Source organism: Silene latifolia, chromosome 2 (assembly GCF_048544455.1).
Source record: "Silene latifolia isolate original U9 population chromosome 2, ASM4854445v1, whole genome shotgun sequence".
In the NCBI taxonomy this organism is placed as follows: Eukaryota; Viridiplantae; Streptophyta; class Magnoliopsida; order Caryophyllales; family Caryophyllaceae; genus Silene; species Silene latifolia.
Window position 1 is genome coordinate 134,883,281 of NC_133527.1, and position 11,164 is coordinate 134,894,444.

The following is an 11,164-nucleotide window of genomic DNA, read 5'->3' on the forward strand; positions in this document are numbered from 1 at the left end:
ATATGAAGGAAGCAACCTTCAAACCCACCACCATCAAGGAACGAGGACTAGCACCCAAAGCGGGCAACCTCATGAAGGACCTCAAGTGCCATGACGGCACCACCCAACGGATGTGAGGACCACCCTCCTCCACCAATCTCGCGGCCCAATAAGCCTCAGTAGAAGCAAAACTATCTAGGTACAACTTCTTCCTCATGGTAAGGTGACGGAAGGAATAAGAAGAAGGATTAATCGGAGGCTCTACATAACTAAGCCTCTCCAATAGCCACACTTGTAGGATCCTTGGGGATCTGAAGGAGGGAGCTTCTCCATAACAGCCTTCCTTGTCCAAAGCTTGGATGATCTCTCCAAGCACCAACCATGATGGATCTCTACCATGCTCCATTTGTTCAACCACATGAATAAGGGTCATGCTACCATAGCATTTTGGCCCCTCCTTCTTCAAGACATCAACAAAGAGGTACACATGGACAAGGCAAAAGGAAAGAGCCCTTCTCCTAGCCACCTCCGAAACATTGATCTAATCGGTTCGAAAAGATGTTGATAAGAGCCAACATATCCACACCATGTGGAGCAAGAAGAAAGTTGACTTGACTTGTCGACAAACCCAACATGGAACGGAATTTCTCCTTGTAGAACAACCGAGTCGGAGGAAGCACCGGAACACAACCCGGCCACCCACCAATGGCTCCAACTTCTTCGGCAAGAGGACAAATCTCACCTTTTGGGAAAACGAAAACATGGTGTTTCGAATCACAAAACCGAGAACATGCTTCAAGAAAGGAAGGTTGCACCTTGACTTGACGAAGCACCAACAATTGACCAACTCCCATGCAAATGAGTTGATACTTTTTGGGAGGCGACAAATCCCGGCACCATTGTCGCAATGCGTTCTCAAAAGCATCCATGAAATATTTTTGTGGAAGAAGAAGAAGAAGTTTTGTCGAGATGTTTTTGTGTTTCGGATGATGAAACAATGAAGCGCAAACATCACTATTTATACAAAAATGATCGGCGTTTTTTCGAAAAAAAGGGGAGAGCCGGCTTCTATCGCCAGGCTGCTCGCGCCTCTTTGAGGCTTCCCCAGGATTCCCGCTGTTGACTTGTCTCTTTCAACTTGTGTTTTCTCCTGACACCTCAAACCTCCCGCCGGGACGCTCGCGCCTCTTCGGGATAATCCAGAACGTTTTTGTGTTTCCTCACACCCACATTTCCTTGTTTTCGCGTTTTACGAAATACGACACGGTTTCTATGACGCATCTTTAAACATATGGATTTTTCTTTCTTTTTTTAAGCGGGGAAGGGCTAGTCGCCCCGATCCACGACGGATCGTTTCCATGTCAGTCACAATTCCGAAAATTTTTCGCTTTTTCACAATTCTCCATCAAAATAAAAACGAAAATTGATAACACGACGTCAATTTCCCTCAAATTTCAAGCACTCACAAATTCGAGTCTTGGCCTCAAAAATCAAATACACTCGCGAAAATCTTTTCGAAATTCATCCACGACGGTTTGAGTTTGAATTTTTCGAGTCACAAATCAATTTCAATAATTTCCGATGCAATTTAATTCAAGATACAAGTTAATTGCTCAATTTTTTCAAATTAATTCCATTTATCCAACGTGACGACTCGTCGCGGAATTTTTAAATATCATATCAATTTTCAAAATTTCAAATTTTAACTCCAAGTCATCTTAGTTAATTTTGTTCAAATGCTTTTTACGTGTTTACGTTTATGCATACGTCCTACCTGTTGCCTGTTTTCTACACTAACGATGCAGGAACTGGTGCGAAGCAAAAAGGAGAATCAACAGCCGACAGCGCTCCTCCAAAACACAACACAAAAAAGCCAAAAATCACAAAATAAACCACAATCCAAAAACACATATATACAAACCGCCTCACGGAAAATGTAAATATGTACAGTCAAGAGTCCAAGACACGGACAAGCTACTACAACTACTCAGCGTTCCCCGTCGGACCAGTCCCGATCTCACAAGAAGTCGCCGCCAACGCAGACACCACTACCTGCTCAGGCTCCCTCTCCGGAGAACTCTCCAGCGTCTCCTACTCCATCACGACACGACGCTCCTCCGCTGCAGCCAACTGAGCCCTGAGAGAGGCAATCTCCGCGTCTCGGCTCCGCAGCTCGGCCTCACGACGCCTCAATCCTGGTCTCGACGGATGATCCCCAACTCCTGGGCCTCGATCGTCGACTTGGCTGCCTCCAGCTCAACACGGACCCGAGAAAATTCCGTCGGATCCGCAGTACCCTACAAAACACAACACAGATCATCAAGATCTAAAAACGTGAAATGGAACACAAAATACACAAAATACACAAAAATAGCATAAAAAGTACCTGAGAAAGCCGAGCCTCCCTCGCAGCCAGGTCACCAGCAAGCGCCCTCCAGCGGTTAGCCATCCGCCAAAAATCCTGATGACTAACGATCGTCACCTGCAAATCAAAAATGTCTCAGGGGTCGACTCCCTGGCTGTGAAGGTGCTCCTCAACCTCATCAGGGGTCGACTCCTGGAACAACACCCTAGGCGGGTCGACCGGCACAACGATAGTCTCGGTGAAGCACTGACGAGTCAAACGCTCGCCCAGGTACCAAACCGGCTCAATCGTCGTCTCCAAGTACAAACGCAGGGAGTTGCGAGGCCGCAAACGCTCCCTGATGGCAGCCGATACGCCCGTGTAGTGCTCCCAAGGCCGCCCGACAAACTGCATTCAAAACAAAGTTACTCAGCTAACTGGGGGCTTCATAAGCTACCTAGTTATCCTACCTCTATCTATTTCTATAAAGGAGAGAGGGAAGAGAACAAGAGCTTACGTCAGCAATCCGAAGCTTGTTCACGCGACGCTTGCGGTCCTCGTAAGTCGACTAAATCGACTTCTGTCGAGCCACCGTCCAACCCTTCACATCAGGGTAAGTCGAGGGAACAACGCCTGTGGTCCCCGGACGCAGAGGAGTGAAGTAAGCATACAACCAAACCTGTAATCAAACACATCAAACACAAATCAGCCAATTTTTCAAAAATTGCCAAAATCAAAATCAAAATCAAACTCAAAAAAACCATAAAAATGCTCGTACCTCAAAGATGAAGCCGGGACCAACTAAAGCAGGGGCACTATCGTCCCTCACTGACTCCGGACGCACCGCCGCGTGCAAGTACCGAGTGAACTCGCCAGAGCCAGCGTAACCCAGTCAAACTGACCCAAAGTGTCAAGGTCAGTAAAAAGAGGAAGCACTTTGGTCGACAAGCGCTCACCCTTGTCACCAAAGTACGTGCCACCCAAGAAGTACGAAAATTACAACCGCGCCTCCTTCGTGTCAGCCTCAACCTCTGCCTCCGGGCTCTCCAACGGCGCCGGAGTAACACCAGCCACTCTTCCAGTGAAGTGCTCCTTCACGTACGAACTCGCAATCAAGTATGGGGTGACGTCAGAAGGCTCCGGCAAAGCAGTACCGATCAGACTGGTAACCGCAGCAGAGGACACTCTCTCCGGCGTCTCGGTAAACTCAACAGGCAACTCGCCGCAGGAAAGGCCGGATACCATGGCAAAGTCCTCTAAAGTCACGCCGACTTCCCCAAACTCCATGTGAAACGACGACGTCGTATCCAAATACCGATCCAACATGGCGCGGATCAGACACAGGTTCGACCTAATCGAAGACCTATGAATATCCCGCCAAACGGCGACCAACGGCCCAAAAGACGACCTCTCTATCAACGCCCTCGTCCCAGCTCGGAGAACGTCATAAAAGCCCAGACAGGTAGTGAAGCCCGAGAAAGTCCTCATGGTGCCGATCTCCTGAAATCAAAAAAACAAACAACGTCAGAATTCCTATTCAGGCCTGACATTTCAAAAGTGACAAAAGTTCAATCGAGGGACACGACTCGCCAAACCCTCGTGAGCACGGTAGGAGATGTGTCTATCCAGTCGAAGCAACAACTGGCTGCCATCGAAACCCTCGGCCCAAGCAGGCGCCGCCCGCAAGTGCAACCCCCGCGGAGCCGTAGCCCGTCTGGCTCTCCAACTCGCGACGTCGACATCATCCTCGACTGTCTCCGCCCTCCGTCTCTTATGACCACGAGACTCAACATGACGGATGTGGCCCATCTCTACGACCCTGGCGACGTTCTATAACGTCTGTCTGGTCACCCGGGGACGACGCTCCCTCGTAGAAATCCTCCTCCCGGAGGTACCAGCCTCAGACCCAGTCTGAGCTCTCCCAGTGACAGTAGCCCCAACAACGGGCACCTCACGCTCCTCAACGGCCCTCGTGGCGCCAACAGCCTGCTCGGGGGTCCCTCCTCCTCAGTAACGTCCTCCACTACCACGGCGGGTGCACTAACCGGGGCGCTAACCGGGCCCATCCCAAACAGCTCCTCAAAGGTCGCAGCAAGGGACCCAGCCTGTCCCGAACACTCTCATGTAAACAAAAAGAGTCAACCAAAATTTCGGCATTATGACGGCATAAAATGGACAAACCCGAAAAACACAACCTGCAAAGCAAAACAAGGGCAATCCCGCCTAAAATCCAACCAAACAAAACCTTTCAAAAAAAACAAAAACAAAAAGCACAAAAAAAATGACTCGCCCATCTTTTCAAGCAAAGGACGAGTCAAAACAACAAACAAAAAATGGCATTTCAAGACTCATACAAGGTCCGCCAACGAATTAAAAATACATTTCCATGGCAATGGGAAATTTTTCTAAGACTCGAAAAGGCAATTCATACGCCAATTTGAGCACAAGCCGGTCAAAATTCAAACCGACCGCAAAAGGGGCAAACGTGATTTTATCACGCCTCAAGGCAACCTAAACTACCAATAAGGTCCATTTCAAGGCAAACTGACTCAATTCAAGCTCAAACAGACGCTTATTTTGTCAGACATAAGACCGTCACAAAAGGCAAAAATTCCAATTTTGCCCACAATACCCAACAAAGGTCCACAATGGCAAAAATGATCTCTCTCGACTACAATACAACCTAGTGGGACCCATTATCCAAGCAAATAAACTTGGCATTGTGAAATGAGACGGTTTCTCACCTCACTCACATTTTTCAAGCATGGGGAGCGGGAACGGGGACCAAAATGCAAATTAAAAGCACCCCTATACTCCTAAACAGGTTTCTAACCTAATGCAATCATCAATTTCACTCGAAATGGGCTCAATCAAAAACGCCCAAATCGATTTTCTAGGGTCAAATTTCCCCCTAATTCAATTAAGCTAAAGATCAACAAAAACAAATGGGTTCGAGAGGAAATGCATACCTTGAGACGACATTATTGTTGATGGCACGAACGGAAGCTAGCAGAGGTCCTTCAATGGCGATTTTTGCGGGTTTTTTGTGTCGAAGGTTGAAGATGAATGAGGAATGAAATGCAGTCCATCCTCGCGTCTTTTTACAGAAAAAAAGGGAAGCCCCTTTGGTTCGCTAGGTGGCTCGCACCTCAATCAGGCGTCCCTTATTCTTTCAGCGAATTTTGGGCTTTAGCCCAATTTCCACGTAACAAACTTCAAATTTTCATTGACGATATCAAAAATCGTCATTCTCTCAAAGACAAAAACAAATAGTGAAAATTCAAACTTCGCTATTTTCAAAAATTTCAAACAAACGGCGACCAAAACCGCCAATAATAGTGAAAATTCAAACTTCGCTATTTTCAAAAATTTCAAACAAACGGCGATCAAAACCGCCAATAATAGTGAAAATTCAAACTTCGCTATTTTCAAAAATTTCAAACAAACGGCGATCAAAACCGCCAATAACAGTGAAAATTCAAAATTCGCTATTTTCTCCAATTTCAACAATAATAGTGAAAATTCAAAATTCGCTATTTCTTCAAATTTTCAAACGACGGCAATTAAAACCGTCATTTCCAAAGTTATGGTTGGAAATTAAATTCCACTATTTCCACCAAATGTCAACGACGGCACATAAACCGTCACTTCAATCAATAGTGAAGATTCCAAATTCACTATTTCCATCACATGTCAACGGCGGCACATAAACTGTCACTCCAAACATGATAGCAAAATTTAAAATTTGTTATTGCCTTCAAAATTCAAACAAACGGCGATCAAAACCTCTACTGCAAATTCAAACAAACGAGTAGTGGAAGTTCAAATTCACTATTCCTTCAAATACCGACAGGGGGCTTCCTCGCGGAACCCACTTATTTCAACAACCTTGATGGTGAAACTCAAAAATTCACTATTTTCATGGCGGCGTCACGAGTTCGATACTTTCCAAACTAGCCCATTTGATGCGGCTATTCTCACGGTCCATTAACCGACCGCCATGGCTGGCGAGCCTTATTACGCGCCATGGCTGGCGAGCCTTACTACGAGCCATGGCTGGCGAGCCTTACTACGCGCCATGGCTGGCAAGCCTTACTACGCGCCATGGCTGGGGAGCCTTACTACGCGCCATGGCTTGCGAGCCTTACTACGCGCCATGGCTGGCGAGCCTTACTACGCGCCATGGCTTGCGAGCCTTACTACGCGCCATGGCTGGCGAGCCTTACTAAGCACCATAGCTGGCGAGCCTTTCTCCGCATACACCCAAGGACATATCCCGAAGACGCCTCGGGTGGAACTCCTTGTCACAGCTGGCGAGCCTCTGTCCGCAAACGCGTAAGGACATATCCGAAGATGCCTCAGGTATGACTCCTTCTTATGGCTGGCGAGCCTTTGTACGTAGTCTAACGGACTTTAAATAACCCGCACGGATAGTCGACAGACTCTAAACTATTCCCGACGCCAGGTCATTGGCTCGTACCCTCGAGTCGCCTTGGCGTCGCCCTTCCCGACGGCAGGTCCTTGGCCCGAATCCTTTCGAGCCGCCTCGACGTCGCTTGGGTCTCCAGGTTGTAATCTTCGATTGACCTGGGGGCTCTACTTTGACTTTCGCCCTGTCCAAGCCTCAGTCAAAGTGGGGGCTCTGTAGATACCCAGTATCTACTGAGACTCCAACAAACACCCGATGATTATCAGACTACAACATGTTTTGGAATCGCGGCGTTTGATCGACAGTTTGTGTACAACTTCACGTCGAAAAACTTAAAACAATTTCGAAAATAAAACATTTCAAAAATTTTCAAAAGTACCTGGAGTGTTTAATGCACGACGACGGGGTCGCAATGACACTAACTAGAGTCAAAACCGACAGCGGACCAAAAAACCGACTTAAAAATTCAAATCCTGACTCCACCAACGAGTCAAACCGAGTCAACCACCAAAAACAAAACATTTCAAACCTTCTACCTGAAGTGTTCCCGGATTTATGTATGGTCAAGTACCAAACATATGACTACAAAACCTAGGATAGAACAAATCATGATTGCGTTTGTGTGAAAGCGACAACACACCTCGAAAACCCGCGACGTGGCTCGCGCCTCTTTGAGCAGCCCAGGTGGCCACGTCGCTCAAAACTCACACATCCACTCATTTCCCTATAAATACCCCTCAAATGCCCCCCATTTGAGATTTACGCGAGTGTCCGCCCCCTCCTTTCTCCCTTAAAAATCTCGACTCGACTTCTTAAGTCACAATCCGACGCGTATTTACGACCTACCGATCGTAAATACAAGCCTTACACATTGTTTGGTACCGTCATCGTGCATTAAATCACTTGACCGACCACTTCGACCACTACACCGTCACTAATCTTAAAACACTCTTTTTACTTACCAAAACGATTTTAAACCGAGTTTTTTCCGACCAAACGAGTTGTTACACTTACGTCGGTCACTCGCCATAACCAAACATGTAAGTATGAGGGTGTAAAAATCCTCTTTTTATCATGTTTTCATTTGTTTCATGACTATAACATGCTAAAACGTGCATAACATGAACCAAAACATGGGATAAACGAGCCAAAACTAATTTTGGCTGAGATAGAAGCCCCTTGGTTCGCCTGCTTGCCCGCGCCTAAATGGGGTGTCCAGGTCATAGATCAACCTTGTTTGTTCTCGTCTTTCCCCTTTAATTCATTTTCATATTTGTAATCGGTCTTTACCATTTCAAATATTTTCAAACCCTTTTTTATTTCATTTTATTTGTTTTAACCATAAAACATTTTTCACCCTTGGTTCCTCATACCATGACGGTTAAATCTGTGTTTCGGTGATAATATTTGGTTAATGACATTTAAAAGGTATTTTAAAGCCTTTTATTACATTTTTGAGAGGTATTTTAAAGCCTTTCATCATTTCTTTACATTTTCAAAATAAACATATTAGTCCCCAACACAAAGTCATCCTTGGTTCTACATACCATGCCGGATTTTAACCCGGGTACGATGATGAATATCGACTAATTACATTCAAATGAACTTAAAACAATTAGTTCATAATCATTTTCAAAACTATTCATGACAAGTTTGTCAAGTCGAACCCGACCCCAAATATTATCAAAATAATGATGATTATTCGAGTCTAGTTCTTCAAATCAACAAATGCGGTCTAAACGACCCTTCCAAATCAAATCGGGTTCAAACACCCATTTTTCAACACGTTTTATAACGTTTTCAAAAGGTCAGAACACGGCATATAACCATAGGCTGACCCGCGCCTCAAGCAGGCCTTTTCTTTCTCACTTTCAGAACCAGGGGAGGCCCCTTTACACCACCGGTTGGCTCGCGCCTCATAGAGCCGTCTGATACAGGGCCTGTTTCCTTTCCAGCATTAGTCTAGGACGATCCCGACTCCGGTTAGCCAGCATATAGGACGGATTAGATGACTATTTGTTTATTCGAAATCTTATTTGCAAAATGCTTTACAAAGACAAATGGATCATGTTATGCACCCTAAACCTAATACGGTAAATGGATGTTTAATTTTCGTCTTGCATGCAAATCAATCATTAATCCAACTCGACATCTTATACTTGATACTTGGATTAAATCAACCGACTTAGAAAGCTCTCACATGTTAGGTTTAAGTTATTGAAGCGTATCCATGCATTTAAAAACCGTTTTATCAACTTTTGCATTCAACCAACCAAGATCGATCAGTAGAGGCCGCTACCTTGGACGGGATTGGGTGTCTGATTAAAGGGCTTCCCAATACGTACCTTCACCTCTTACTCAGAAACTTTGGATAGTGGACGACCTTATCCAGGGCGTACGAGAGTCATTCTAGAGATAGGATGGTAAAGAGGGACGATTTCCTTATCTTTAGTACCTATGTCAAATGCTGCTTTGTGCTTCGATTTGACCGAGGTATAAAGTGGAATTCGAACGGGTTCCAAGCATCCCACAAATGCTTGGTGGCGACTCCGAACATCTCTAATCGTTTCGAGACCCTTACCGAGACGAAACCGACCGACCTAAAACGATCCGGTCGAAAGCATTTCTACGCCGCCGAGCATTGCTTTCAAAAGACCGCTGCATGTCCACAGATTGGCCTGGCGTGCAGGTGGCCCGTGACTACGGACCGGTAGGTGGCCCCAAATCCACAGACCGAGACGTGGCCCATGTCCACACTATTGAGCAACTTTCTTCTTGAATACAAATTAATCATCTTTTGCACCTAATAATACCCAATTGCTTTGTGTTGTCTTGATCTCTCACATGAATGATTCTGGGTCTCAATTAGCCAATTTCATTTCCTCTTTATATCTATTATCTCGGCTGACTTCGTAGCTATAATTTCTCAAATCCGGTATTTATTTTGAGGTAACATGATTCTACCGATCCTAATATTATTATTATTATTATTGTTTGAGGTAGTATGAGTTCCTTGTTACCTGTTACTAAATTCATTACGGTTTTATGTGCTATTTTTATATGTGTTGAGTTATTAGAATTGACTCTTATACTGAAATTAATATTTTCTTTCAAATAAGTTTATTCTTCTATTTAGGAGATGGGTTTAGATCTGTCATTATTGTCGAAATATGGTTATTTATACTAAGAGATAATGGTGTATATTAATGGATATTAGAAGTAGTATTGGTGATTGTGCGGAGTTTATAGACACAATAACTTAGTTGATGATTTCATTAAGGTAGATAAATGCATATTGATGAGGTTTGATGACCAGGGGACATTAAGCCGTTTATTGAGTTTTTGGTTGCCATATGATGATTAGGATGATGCATATTCTCATACTGCCATTGTTAAGCAACTTTTGGAGTGGCGACCATTTTATTAAGCTTTTGAGCTTGCGCTTGTGATTGAACAGAGAACATAATCCGTGTATTATATTGTTTATCGTTTGTTTTGACCATGACACGCGAGTGAGTAGCTTAAACTCTAGTACTTTAATTGTTGAGCAGTTCCTGTAATGGATTATTTGACAATATCGATATTGAAATTGAGATAGAAATTGGTTACTGGTATTGAGTTATAGGGCTTATGTGTCGAGTTATGTTTACGGTACAGAGTGACCATGGTTATTGAGTTATTTGAGATTTTAGTTGATATTGAGATGGAAATATTGTTTTGCAGTCTTATCGCCAGATCACTCACCCCTTGTCCTTGTATTAGGTTCAACGATGAGAATACGATATCTGGTTGTTTCGGAATCCTATATTATGAGACGGAGTAATAAGTGAGATGAATTAATGTGTTTAGATTGAGTTAATTATTGGGTTAAGAGTGTCTATTATATTATGGAGTATGTTTGAGTTTGAGTTTAGTTATCGGGGAGTGTTTTATTATACTCTGTGTTTATTTTTATTTTAACATGTGTGTGTTTCCACGCCATGACCAAAACTAAGCTACTTATGTTGAGGTATTATCTGTTACTCAGCTTTCCGGCTGACGTGTTTTCTCCCTTCGGGGCTACTCGACATGGGGGTTGTTTCTTTCCGTCTTCCTTCTTGTTTTATTTTCAGGTCTTCCGCTGCAGTTCAAAAGGACTTTATTTCAAGTGAAGATTTTTATTTAAAGACTTTGTAAAAGTTTTAGCTCATTTTGCATATTTTATTTTAAGAGACATTTTGTAATAAAAACATTGTATATTGATTATAATATCCCTGTATTTTGGCCAGTTTTATATGTAACGATTGATATTAATTTAGCCGAAAATCAGGGGTGTTACAGTATGTCCTATTTCTGAAGGAAAGGTAATGTGGTGGCCTAAAGCCAAGATCAATAATGCTGAGGGCACATCTGTTAGTCAGCGGCCATATTGT